This window comes from Panthera pardus, unplaced genomic scaffold (genome assembly GCF_024362965.1).
Source record: "Panthera pardus isolate Hobbes unplaced genomic scaffold, ASM2436296v1 HiC_scaffold_12, whole genome shotgun sequence".
Classification (NCBI taxonomy): domain Eukaryota; kingdom Metazoa; phylum Chordata; class Mammalia; order Carnivora; family Felidae; genus Panthera; species Panthera pardus.
In genome coordinates, this window is record NW_026526677.1 from 69,590,278 (window position 1) to 69,603,901 (window position 13,624).

General features: G+C 43.7%; 1 long non-coding RNA gene across 1 annotated transcript; it reads right to left on the bottom strand.

Moving 5' to 3' along the window:
* Positions 1–8,930: 8,930 nt before the first annotated feature.
* On the bottom strand, positions 8,931–13,001 carry LOC109267310 (uncharacterized). The gene is made up of 3 exons (XR_002080021.2): positions 12,292–13,001; positions 11,310–11,423; positions 8,931–10,016 (listed from the first exon to the last, which is right to left on the bottom strand). It is a non-coding gene; the product is annotated as an uncharacterized LOC109267310 (long non-coding RNA).
* Between the last annotated feature and the right edge of the window lie 623 nt (positions 13,002–13,624).

The window sequence follows — 13,624 nt, forward strand, 5'->3', positions numbered from 1 at the left end:
GATTAGAAATGACTTCACTGGCCATCATGGTGGGCTTGGATCAGCCATAGGGTGAAACACGGAGTGTCAGTGACAGAAGATGAGGAAACTCTCTAAGTGCTGAAATGGAAAGTTGCCAAGACATATTGGTTAAGTGGGAAAAGCAAAGTGTGGGATAGGGTGGAGAGTGTACAAATGTAATGCTCATGATGGCACAGTAATACAAATAATGTGGCCGTGTAGAGTAATACTAATTGTAGTATAGCAATACAAATAGGATTAGTAATGGTTAAATGCTAGTATGATAAAATGATAGTAATAGTAATTAGTATAGTGTGTGTGTGTTTGTGTGTAAAATCTTGTATAGGCATTTTAAGAACATCTCTGGAAAGATTTTTAAAACCAATATAAGGGTTTTGGGCTTTAAAAAATATATAAGTGCGGGCTACCTGGGTAGCTCAGTCGGTTAAGCGGCCGACTCTTGATTTTGACTCAGGTCACCATCTCATAGTTCATGAGTTCGAGCCCCACATTGGGCTCTGCACTGACAGTGCAGAGCCTATTTGGGATTCACTCTCTCTCTCCTACTCTCTCTGTTCCTCTCCCACTGTGCTCTCTCTCTCTCTCAAAATAAATAAACTTAAAAATATATAGGTAGGAACCCAGGCAAATGAGAAAAGGGGTGAGAATAAAACTTTTCACTGAATATCTTTTGAGAACATTTGAACATCATGAATGTGTTACCCATTCAAAAATTGAAATAAATACACACAATTTAAAAATAACAGCAGTGCAGTGATGCTAAGCAAGAGGCCAGCGCACCACAGGAGCAGGTGATGGGGTACCTGACATTGGTCTGCAGAGGAAATCCCTGAGGAAGTAACTTTTAAATTGAAACTTGAAGGATAAATAGGCAAAGGGGCAAATGAGTGAATGAGGGCTGTCCAGGGAAAAGGATCCCGCATGCAATAGCCCCCAGGAGGGAAAGAGCTTCATAGTCAAGGAACAGAAACTATCACGAGCAGCTGCAATGCAGACGCAAGGCGGTAGGGAGATGGGGAAGCAGTAGCTAAATACAAAGCGAGGGGCCAAAGTATGCAAGCTATGTTAAAAAATGTGGACTTTATCCGAAGGGCAGTGGGAAGCCATTGAAAGAGTTTAAGCAGGAAAGTGATGGGATCAAGGTTATGTTTTGAATAGATTGCTTTGGAACCTCTGAGGAGAAATGATTGGGGGAAGCAAAAGTGGATGTTGACAACTCATATATCTGAGAAACCGCTCTGGAGCACTATCTGGTGGTTTCGTATAAAGTTAAACATACACCTACCCTCTGACCTGGCAATTTCATTCTTAGGTATTTATCCAAGTTAAATGAAAACATATGTTCACAAGAGCATTTGCACAAGAATTTTTATAGCAGCTGTATTTGTGAGAGCAAAAATTATTTCCCCCAAACCCTACAAATTTTTATCAAAAGATGAGTTTATAAGCAAATTGTACAATTATACAATGGAATACCACTCATCAATATGAAGGAAGGGACGCCTGAGACACACAACATGAATGATTCTTAAATCCATGAAAAAGAAAGACACAGAAATGCATATACTGTATGATTCTATTGACATGAAATGAAATCCATGTACAGAAAAAATCGTCTATAGTGGTAGAAATCAAAAAGTAGCTGCCTGGAGGGAGAGGGAAATTGGTGAAATGAGGGAATGCTCTGGGGCGGTGGAAATGTTTTGTATATTGTACATGGCAGTTACACAGTGTGTTCAACTGTCAAAACTCATCAAAGTGAACAACTGACACTATGCTTTTCCTTGTTAAGTATAGCCCAGTAATAAAAAAAAAAAAAAAAAAAAAAGGAAGAATGAAATAGTGGTCATTGAGAAAGGTAGGAGATGTTTCTAATAATCCAGGAGAAAAGTCATGCTTGCCTGGTACCCTACGGTGGGGAACAAGTAAAATAATGTATAGGAGAAGGCAAACTACAAAGTCCATGCAAACCATAAGGTTGTATACAAGCTGTCAAGCCCTGTGCAAAAGTGAAGATTTAGTCAAACCTAACCCATAGCAAATTCTGGGGGTGAACGTGGGACATCTGAGTGCCTGAGACAGTCCTGTGTATTTGCAGTGAAGGATTGGGGGCTGTTAATCATGATCTTTCTTGTTGGTTTGTCACCATGTGGCAGGAAATGGATCCAGTGGCTGCTGAGATGCATCAGAACGCTTGATCTTGAGGCAAAAATAAAGCTGTGGTGGGGTGCCTGGCTGGCTCGGTCAGTGGCTCCTGTGACTCTTGATCCCAGGGTTGTATGTTCAAGCCCCACCCACGTTGGGTGTAGAGATTACTTAAAAATACAATCTTTAAAAAAATTTTGTAAATAATGAAGGGTGAGTGGGGAGCCGGAGCTGCCTTTGCCAGGCATAGTTTTCTACTAAAAACTGGGCTTTCCAAACAACAACAACAAAAATGCATTTAGCTCCTGGGCTTGACTCTTGAATTTATTTATTTATTTTTTTTAATGATTAGGTTTGAAGGATACAGAGAAAAGGAAGCAGGCTGTCAGTTCCTGAGGCAGGGGCCATAATGATCAGTGACATGGCCACCCAGTGTTCAGGAGAATTTGCTGGGAGCTGAGGGCGTGTGGGAAATCCACGTGGGCTACTTGAAGCATCTGCCTCTGAGTGCAGACAGGTTTAGGGAAACAGCTGTGTGGACACCAGTCAAAGCCATCTGAAGAGTTGGTTCCTCACCATCTAACTGAACACAACTTTTTAATGTGCTTTTGCTCAATGTTAATAAATCCCTAATTATTTGCTTGCATTTTACGTTTATTTTTCTCCCCCCGAAAGCACTCTGAGTGAGCAGACACAGCTGGGTCCTCCCCAGCCACACAAAGGGATGCTAAACACCCTGCACTGTACCTGAGCACTTTGTCCATGAAGAGACACTCTTGCACAAGTCGGGGCCTTAGATTCCGTGACCTAATGATCCTCTTCAGCGCTGCATTGGACATTTGCCATATTTTTATTATCTAGTGTCTGTCACTGAATCCCCCTCTCTTTCTAAAGTTTGACTTCTGTTGTACTTTCTCCTGGTGTGAGGTAGGACCTATCTTCCACATCGAAAATAAGATCGGGGTGCCTGGGTGGCTCAGTCAGTTGAGCATGCGGCTCTTTGTTTTGACTCAGGTCATGATCTCGTGGTTTGTGGGGTCAAGCCCGGTGCTGGGCTCTCTGCTGTCAACGCGGAGCCTGCTTGGGATTCTCTCTCTGCTCCTCCTGCACATGTGCACGCTCTGTCTCTCAAAATAAATTTAAAAACTTAAAAAAAAAAGTAGACAGGATCTGTCTCTCTCTCTCTCTCTCTCTCTCTCTCTGTCTCTCTGTGTCTCTCTCTCTCTGTCTCTCTCTCTCTCTCTCTCACACACACACACACACACACACACACACACACACACACACGCCCTTGGCCTGGCCAAATCTGATGGTGGGCAAGTGACTTAGGCTTAGCCCACCCAGTGGTCTACCCTTGAACTGGGAGCCTCAGGGGAGCAATACAAGAACATGGATGTGGTTGGTGGTTATCCATGGAGACAGCTGGAAGTCATTTGTTCAAAAGTAGCAGAACTGGCATGCTGACCAAATACTCCTGCCAAGACACCATTACTGTGACTCCTTTGGCCTCGCCCGCTGACTTTCCACTTCTGGATTGGAAAACTGAGTCCCTAGACTTAAAATGACATGTCTGTGTTCACACAATAAATTATCATCCAAGCCAAAACTCAAACCCAGATTTCTCACTGTACCCCCTTGCTTCCTGCCCAGCACTAGAATCTCCCTTAATATTACCCATTTCTATCCTCCAATACTCCTTTTAATAAATTCCCTTCTATGTAAGTTTTCTAGAGTCTTTTCATTGCTGACATCCAAGACAGATACACAATCATAAAATAGTGGTTTCATTTCCCATCTCAAGCCTTCATAGAAATGCAGACACTCAGATCCAAGGCTTTACTTTGGGGGCACTAGAAAGACACTTGAATAAATGGGAGAGGGGGTTGGGAGAGAAGAAAGCAATAGAGGACAGGAGAAGGGAAAGAACCACACATTTTCCATCCTAGGACTGAGGGTATATAGCGAGGGTCAGCAGAGGCTCCAACATTTGCCAGCAGCTGTGCTAAGCACAGCCCTCGTAGTAACAGCACAGAGAGGGAGGTGCTTCCACATGCCAAGTGGAAAGAGTGAGGTTGGGTGAGGCTGAGAAACTCGACCGTGGTCACACAGCACGTGATGGCAGAGCCGGCATCTGAACCAGATGGTACTGCTAACCAGATCTGGCCTTTCCACATTAAAAAGTGTGTTGAATGATGGTGAATAAACATGTGCCTTTTTCTTTTTATAGTATGATCTCCATGAGTGGTATCCATGATGTGGAATGAGTTTGTAATGATGTGACAAGATCATTGGATTCGGTATTCATTTATCTTAAAAACACGAGGTAGAAAACTTTACTGAGCCCATGAGAAGCTGAGCTGCAGGCGCACTGAAGCCTGTTTTGATTTAAATGGAATGGATCTAGCTCGAGTGTAAATTCGAGACTGTGTTTGCTTGTCTCACACTCTATTTTTTCAAATTACTTTCGCATGGTTTATTTCATCTGCTTCCCCCCACTTCTGGATGAGAAAACTGAGGCCCAGGACTTGAAATAACGTGTCCGTGCTCACACAACAAATTGGCATTCAGGGAAAACTCAAACCCAGACCCTCTCACTGTACCCCCCCCCCAGCCCCCTCCTGCCCCACACAAGAATGATTACATACCAGTTGGGCTTGACAAAGGAATTTGCATTGACTCATTCCGATGATTTGATTTAGCCTCCTGGGATCACGCAGGTAAACATTAGTCCCTCATCTCTCTCCAAGTATATGTATATGTCTATTTCTTCACCTTCTCCCTGCCTCCCACCTCTCCTCCCTCCTCCCTTTCTCTGTTCCTCTCCTTTCCTTCTCTTCTTTCCCCTCTTCCTCTCCTCCCACAAACACATTTGTTTTTCCTGCAGTAGGGATGGTGTCATGTTGATGGGGTGGGTGAAATGAGGAGTGTCTTTTAAGTCCCTGGAAGCAGATTATTTTCTTATGGATTTTTATTGTTTGGATTGTTTTGCTAGACTAATGAAAAAAGACTCTGAGGTCCCCTTATCTCAGGCCAACCAGAGGATGCCTTCAAGGTTTTGTTTTTGTTTCCAAGCTGGTTCCTTACAAATGCATCCAGAAGGTCACTCTCAGGTCCCCCAGATAGGAGCAGGTAATCAATCACATCCAGGACATCAGTATCACAGAAGAGAATCTCATGAATGGGAGCACTTGGGGAAGGAGAAAGCAAAGTCCCAGAATAGTGAGCTGCCCCAGAATAGCGAGCTCAGTGAAGGTGATCTGATGGATTGCTTTCTCCAGAAGTTTCCTGGGAGAGTCTCAAGCATATTCTAGTTCCAGTGGCTATTCTTCCCCTCTGATTTTTTACTCCAAATAAATAAATAAATATGTACTTGTATAAAAGGCTCAAGCATTTGCCAGGTAATCTGATAATTGCAACTTGGCAAGCAGTAAAGACTGTGTCTAATAGCTCCAAGGACTGGGGCCACATGGGGCCCCTAGGCAATCCCTTCAAAACAAACAGAGGGGGCTTCAGTGTTAGCTTTGCCATGGACAGTCTCTGGGAGCTTTGGCAACTCACTTCACTTCTCTGGGCCTCACTTCCTCAATTATAAAATGATGTAATGAACTAGTTTATTCTCTCAACAAATACTTATTAAACATCTACTTCGTGACAGGCCTTGTGCTAGGAATTGAAAATACTTGTTAAAAGATAGATGGACCCCTGGTCTCAAGTGGCCTCTAAGTTTAAAGGGGGAAACTATACTAATAAAGGAAGATTAATAATAATAATACAGTATTTTTAAGTGTTCTACAGGTACTATGTGCTAATGCAATGGAAGGGCAAAGGTGGAAGCAACTTGACCCAGCTCTAAAAGTCTGTGTGTATGTCTTTCTTATTTGTTTCATTTTGATCTGCCTTTCACACTAATGCATTTTATTCTTTCTTGACTTAGTTACTTTCAAATAATTTTTGTTATTATAAACCATTACCAATTACTGCATTACATACTGTTTAATTGCCTCAACAATTGTACAAGTTAGATATTATGATCACCATTTGGGGTATTTTATTTTTTAAAAATGTTTTATTTATTTTTGAGAGAATGCAAGCAAGGTAGAGGCAAAGAGAGAAGGAGACAGAGGTGCTGAAGTGGGCTCTGTCTGCAATGACAGCAGCGAGCTCGATGTGGTGCTTGAACTCATGAACTGAGAGAGCGTGACTTGAGTGGGAAGTTGGATGCTCAACTGAGACACCCAGGTGCCCCACCATTTTGGATATTTTATATATAAGAATAGTGAAGTTAAGAAAGGTTAAGTAACCTACTCAAGCTCACACAGCTAGGAAGTTACAGAACGGGGATATAAACCCCCAACTGTCAAATTCAAGGCTTATGTTTTTTCCGCTATGTGGTACTGTTTCAGGTATATGCAGCAACTCAGCATATTTTGTGAAAACAAGTGTGAAGTAAAAATATGGGGTCTTTTGTTCAGAAATTATTAAGAATTCCAAGACGGTAACAGTAGAGCATTAAATAAAGCACGGGGCCCTGAACACCTGTTCAGGTCACATACCCATGAGGTCTGCCCTGCCAGCCACAATTTACTTTGCAGATGGAATCTCCTATCAAGGAGCCAAAGTATCATAGGAATTGGCAGGCCCAGACCACAGTGACAGAATTTTTTAGTGGTCAGGCTTCTTGTGCATGTTTCCTGATGTTACCCAGAGGGATCAGCCTGGATCACTTGGGCAGAACTTGGGGCTCTGGGCAGTTGCTTTCACAGAGAAGGAAAATATTATATGTGGGGAAAGACAGATAATCTTGGGCTGGCAAGGGTTCTGGCCACACCCTTGCCTTACATTTAGAACCTGACTAGGGGGACATTAATGTAGCACAAATGGAACACAGCCAAGCCTCTTAGCCTCTCTTTTTAAACTGTGGATCAGACCTGCAAGTGTACTCTAGTGAAGAGCAGTGGGTAAAAAACAACAGGGCTTGGCATATGCTGGCTTATAAGCCTCTCTCCTGAAGCACTCAAGGTGTCAGCTCCCATTGACCCTGTAGACATCATGATTGCCCTTTTGGTTAGCAATTCTTAATCAGTGGTATTTAAACTTTTGAAATCATAGACCCATCTATGAAGATATGGAACATCTCCCCAGAAAAAGGACACGTGTACATAAGTATTTTGTATACAGTTATAGACTCCCTGCACAGACCCCAAATTTTTAGATCATAGCTTCCCCAGTTATAGAACCTACAGTATTGGGCCCAGGCAGGAATTTAGAGATTATTTTTGTGAAGCCATCTTACTGCTCAGAGGGGGTGAAGGTTGAGGTCATTTGGGATAATAAAAGGTTCCATACATGTTCAAAGACTCGCTTCCCTGATTGTCAACTCTTCCTTGAAGTTGTTGCCCCACACCTAATGTGCTCCTATCAAAACAATGTACCCAAGTGGGACAAGCTAACACCACAAATGGCTGATGTAAAGGACGTTAGGTATAAGAACTGTCCGTGTCTTTGAGAAGCTTGTAGACATCTGGGGGAGAGACACATATAAACAACAGAATGTACTAGAACATGTGCAGTTACAGATATTTGAGCTAGGTTGAGAGACGACAGACAGAAGGGCATTATCAGCTCTGTTTGGTTGGATCACAAAAGCCTCCTGGGAAAGAAGACTCCCGCAACAGGATCTTGAAGAATGGGCCCAGGGTCATGCAGGGAAAGAGCCTTCTGGCTGAGGGGACCGGCATGTACAAAGCAAGAAGGATGAGGCAGGCAGCTTGGGGTATATAGGAAGCTGGACGTGGGTGGGTGGGATTGACTAGAATGTAGGCTATTATTGAGGAAGAGGTGGGAGGTGATGCTGGAAGGGGCCGGATTCTGGGGGCCTTGGACCTACAGAGGAATATCAGTCTGAGTGATGGATGAAGGGGTCTCTTCTTGGGGATGCTGCAAGGAGGGCAGATATCCATCTGTTCCGCATGGACTTCTGCTGGGCGGGGGTGGGGTAGAGATGGCAGACAAGCGGCCTCTCTCAGATCCCTATCACCTCTCTCTTTAAAAATCGACTGATGGGGCGCCTGGGTGGCTCAGTCGGTTGAGCGCCGACTTCGGCTCAGGTCACGATCTCGCGGTCCGTGAGTTCGAGCCCCGCATCGGGCCCCTGTGCTGACAGCTCAGAGCCCGGAGTCTGTTTCGATTCTGTGTCTCCCTCTCTCTGACTCTCCCCCATTCATGCTCTGTCTCTCTCTGTCTCAAAAATAAATAAACGTTAAAAAAAAAAAATTAAAAAAAAAAATTGACTGCTGCCAAACACTAGAGAACATAAGAAGGGCCCTGTAAAGCATTCATGAATGATGAGAAGCCAGCCTAAAATACATCTCTAAGATGCCCCTGAGATTTATTCACCAGACAAGTACCATTCTTCTCCACTAAAAGATGGCTAAATGGGAGGAGGCCTGCTCACAAATACAGAGAAAATATTTTCATTTAAAAAATTTAAAAACTTAAAAGCCTGACCCCAGCTTGACATATTGATGTGTTTCCTCTGCAAAGTCTCACATTTTTTTATTCATTCTTCCAACTGAACCAGTTTAGCCGTAGGCGGTGGGCTGCCTCTGAAGAATTAATAATCAAGAGAAGAGAACATCTCCAGAAATGCATAACTGTTGCTGTTTCCATGTCACTACTTCTCAGGATTCCCGGGCAGCACAGGCTGAGAAGGAGTGTGTTTTCTCCCAAGGAAATGCAGAAACAAAATCCTAACTTCTGGGCCACTCTATGCAGTCGATATTCTGCCCTGAAGATGTTCTTCCCCTCTTCACCACGAGGTGTCACGAGAACCCTGTTTTAAAAGAAACAAAGCCTCCAAATTGGGGACCTAAAGCAAACAATTCCCCCTAGCGTTCAGATTTTTCAGTAAAAAATATTTTTAACAAGAATACAGACTGCCAACTGTTCAGAACTTATCTCTTGAATAGCTACACAATGGTTATAATTCCTCAGAGTACCTGTCAGTGAGATGGTTCCTACAGGATCACAACAGTTTTGTAGAAATATCCAATGGTAAATGCACATCGTGCAGGAAATTCCATTGCATTTACACGATTTATTTAATAAAAAATAATCTCTGCGATTATTTGCATTTATTTCTGAAGGAGGATGTTTTTCCTTCCTCAGAATAAGTTCAGGAAATGGGTGAAGTGTTCAGGAAGTTAGCTAAATGCTGATGTAAATCCAAAAGGAAGGTCTGCTGTTCAAAAAAAAAAAAAAAAAGAACCAAAAAAAGCTAGGAAGTAGTCCTCTCTTTCACTTATGGAAAATGTTATACAGAATTTCTCATTTAAAAGGAAGAGGACTAGGAAAAATGTGTGTGCCCGTGATATCTTTTCCCGTGGATCTGGTCAGGCCGTGAAGACTTTTGCCGATAACAGTTGCCCACAAAGAAAACGGTGTCAAGAAATAAAATCTAGATGGAAGATGTGACTATAATGAAGTTTGTACTAAATTAAGCCCTTACTATGGAATTTGCATCAGCTATTCTAGGGAGTGTGTTTTGATAGGAAACTCTGAGTCCAAAAGAGGTGGTGGGACCCCTTTTGGCACTACATAAACAACTAAAGGCTACCCTGTCCTCACAAGTTCCCCGTCCCTTGCAGCCAGCAAGTGGTGTCACGCAGACCTGTGTACTTCCAGGGAGGGAGTCTCATTCAAGGAAGCCCAGCTGTCCAGGGCTGCTCCGTCAGTCAGCGTTGCAAATTGCTGAGGCCCTTTGGTGACTTCGCGGTCGTTATTTCTCCATAACGTGCAATGCAGGGAGTGTGCTGTTATCAGGTGCGCAGAGCAAACAGAAAGCTTCTGGCCTTGAAGCACCCGCAGCACAGAAAGCAAAGATTCGGCTCATTGAACAGGGCCATGGAGGACGAAACTTGTGGTGGTTTCTCTGAAAATCGCCCTTTCCTTTCCATCTCTCTGCTACCACCTTCATTCAGGCCTCCATGGTTTCTCATCCGACCTGGCCTGCCTGCTCTCCAGCCCACAGTCCCCGCAGCTGAGAGCTTTGTGAAACACCAACTCGGATGTGAGCCCTCCTTGCCCTGCATCTGGGCCCGGGTGGCGGGAGAAATCACAAGCTCTCAGGCCCTTGATAACTTGGCCTCAGGCCACTTTCTCTCCTGCTGCAAGAATCTCCCTCCAATTGACTGACTGCCTGCATCCCCAATGCGCAAATCTCAGCAAGGTTAATTAACACACTTACTCCTTTCACTCTGTGTAAAAGAAGAAATGGGGATGGACCTTACACTTTTTTAAACTTCTGTAGTGGGGCTCCTGGGTGGCTCAGTCAGTTAAGTGTCCAACTTCGGCTCAGGTCATGATCTCACAGCTCGTGAGTTCGAGCCCCATGTGGGGCTCTGTGCTGACAGCTCAGAGCCTGGAGCCTGTTTCAAATTCTGTGTTTCCCTCTCTCTCTACTCTCCCCCACTTGCACTCTGTCTCTCTCAAAAATAAATAAACATTAAAAAATATATATATGTATATATGTCATATATATATATATATATATATATATATATATATATATATATATATAACTCCTATAGAATAGGGGTGCCTGGATGGCTCTCAGTTGAGCGTTCGACTTTGGCCCAAGTCATGATCTCTTGGTTTGTGAGTTTGAGCCCCACTTGGGGATCACTGACAATACTGTCAACACAGAGCTCTTCAGATCCTCTGTCCTCCTCTCTCTCTGCCCCTCCCCCTCTTGCTCATGCTTGCTCTCTGTCTCAAAAATAAGTAAACTTAAAAAAAAAAAAAAACTTCTCTAGAATAGTCTCTTTGGATTTATAGAATTATGACATGAGAGAAGGAAGAGAACGGGGCTCAGAGGACACAAGGCAGATCCACCTGTACAACCATGGATTCAGAGCGAATATTACAAATCCACATGGCTGCTAGAAAAGATGTTCAGGTGGCAGTGGTTAGCCATTCTGATGACTCAGTGCCTTCAGCGGCACAACATGGGTAAGTTTAGTTTTACTTTTTATATACTGATCAGTGTGTGGTTTTGATGAGCAGACCAAATCTTAAAAGAGTGCTGGTCTCTGGGATCTGCCCCTTTCTTCTTCCTCTTCCCCCTGCCTCTCCTACACATTTACCTATTGAGACACAAGTGTCATTTTCCAGATCCAATGATGAGATGACAACAGTCTGAAAAACGTTTTCCCATTGTTCTTGGGACTCAGAAGCTGTTCTTCCCACTTGAGGGACTTCTGTTAGGAAGAAATTACATAGTAAATGTGAGAGGAATGGTAGCACTGATCCTTTAGGGGCTCGGGTTAGAGCAGGAATGGGGTGCTACCATGAACTTCTGGAGGGAGACTCTGGATCTTATTTATCTCAGTGTCCCCTACAGTGCCCTCCCAAGACAGTGGCTGGGGCATGGTGGACCCTCATTCAGCTATTCAACAAATATTTACTAAGCAGTAGAAGATTTGTTTTTCCAGGTTTGGAGTTTTAAGCTTGTTAATAACAGCTGGATTCTTTCTCTGTTTTGTCATCTGCACTTTTGGACTCTGAGTTGGACCTTGTCTTTCATGGCTTTTTACAACCATTCCCTCTCTCCCTTCCCCAGCCTGGCCTGATATTCTATAAACAGTAGGCTCTCAGCAAATGTTGTTGGGGAGGAGGAGGAGGAAAAAGGAAGGGAAGAAAGACAACTTAACAATAAGCAACACAGTGGGTAGATCATTCTCAAACCCATCTTTGAGACTAGAGAATTTTCTTTGAGGCTACTGCCTGAGCATCTATCCAGAAAGTCCTACCTATGTGATGGTTCTTGTTGTTACCTTTGGTTTCTTTTCTACGCTGGTTACATTTGTCACCAAATCCCCCTCAGTTCCCCAACCTAGCAATGTAAAGCCCTGCCTCCCTCCCTTCTTCTTTCCATAGACATTCCTGAAACTTGTGCCCTCTGTCAGGCACAGTGCCAGGCCCCGAGAGCAGACAGGCAGGAGCCTTTGGGCACCCAGAGTCATCCTCAGGGATATCAGTCCAGTGGGGAGATGGACACAAGGATAGACCATTATAAACAGTGCCGTCAAGGCTCCCAGAGTTGGAAGCTCAGAGGCTTAAACTCACCCATGTATAAGGAGAAGAGTCAAGGAAGTCTTCCCAGAAGAAATGACCTAAGACTTGAGTCTTGAATGAAGAACAGACACAACCTCATTGAAGAAAGACTGAGTGGCATTGTAGACAAAGGGAAACACCTATGAAAAGGCAAAGGAGTTAGAGGCAAAGGGTGGATGAGGACAAATTGTTCTATGTGATTTATCAAGTCCATCTCCTGGCTTTATACTGATGGAACCCTCAGGCATTTTAGAAAACTTTGGTAGCCAATCGTTTCATCTCTTAAAGAAAAAGGGACTGATAACGTGGGCTCACAGGGAGATTAAGCACGTCTTTGGGTGAAAACAGGATTGGGTGCTTGTAGGAAACTACGTGGGAGGCTAATAAAAATCAGGTGACTGATGTGAAAGACAATAAATTTTCATTTTTATTCTCTTCCCGGAGTGAGATGTCGGAACTGTTTGCGTGAGGGCAGGTGAATGTGTGGCTTCTCTTAGCCTGAGAATGAGCTGAGAAAGAGGACAGGGTGACTTTGGGAATTTCAGGTGGGGCCAAGGACCATTTTGAAAGCCTTTTGGAATATACCTTTGCATGTCCCACATTTTCACAACATTTAGCGAGATGCTCTCATTCCTCCAAGCCTGCTGCACTGTGAAGGAAAATTGAGGAGAGGTTTATGCTCTTCTCCAAGTGTGGTTTGTTTCTGTTCATAGAACCTCTGAAGACAGGAAGCCAAGGCTGACCTCTTTAGTCAAGAGAGAGCTCAACTTTAAAATTATGATTGCATGTGAAAGCTAAAATGGGAAAGAAAAAAATCAGTTCTCAGGACAGAAATGCTAAAAACCCTTGGGCCACATTCCAGTCAAGGTCCTGGCCCTGCACACAGAGCTCCCATTGGGGGTGGGTGGGTGGGAGACCAGCCAAGACCAGTTCAAGTCAGTTGAGTGTCAGGAATCATGGGGTTTAATCTAGAGGTGTCTAGTTTATAGAAAAAGAAATTTAGCAGAGTGATTATGCTACATAATCCTTAAACAACAGAAGCTCATGGCCAGATCTCATTATTGAGTTGCCTGCCAAAGCATTTATCCATTCCCAACAAACTATTTGCAGTAGTTGAAGATATCAGAGGAACGAAGTATGTTTTAGTTTCCTAGGGCTGCTGTAACAAATAATCACAAACTGGGTGGTTTAAGACCCAGAAATGTATTCTCACACAGTTCTGGAGACTAGAAGTCCAAAATCAAGGTGTTGCCAGGGTTGGCTCCTATTGGAGGCTCTGAGGAAGAATCTTTCTCGCTTCTCTCCTCACTCTGGGTGGCAGCTGAAAATCTTTGGTGTTTCTAGC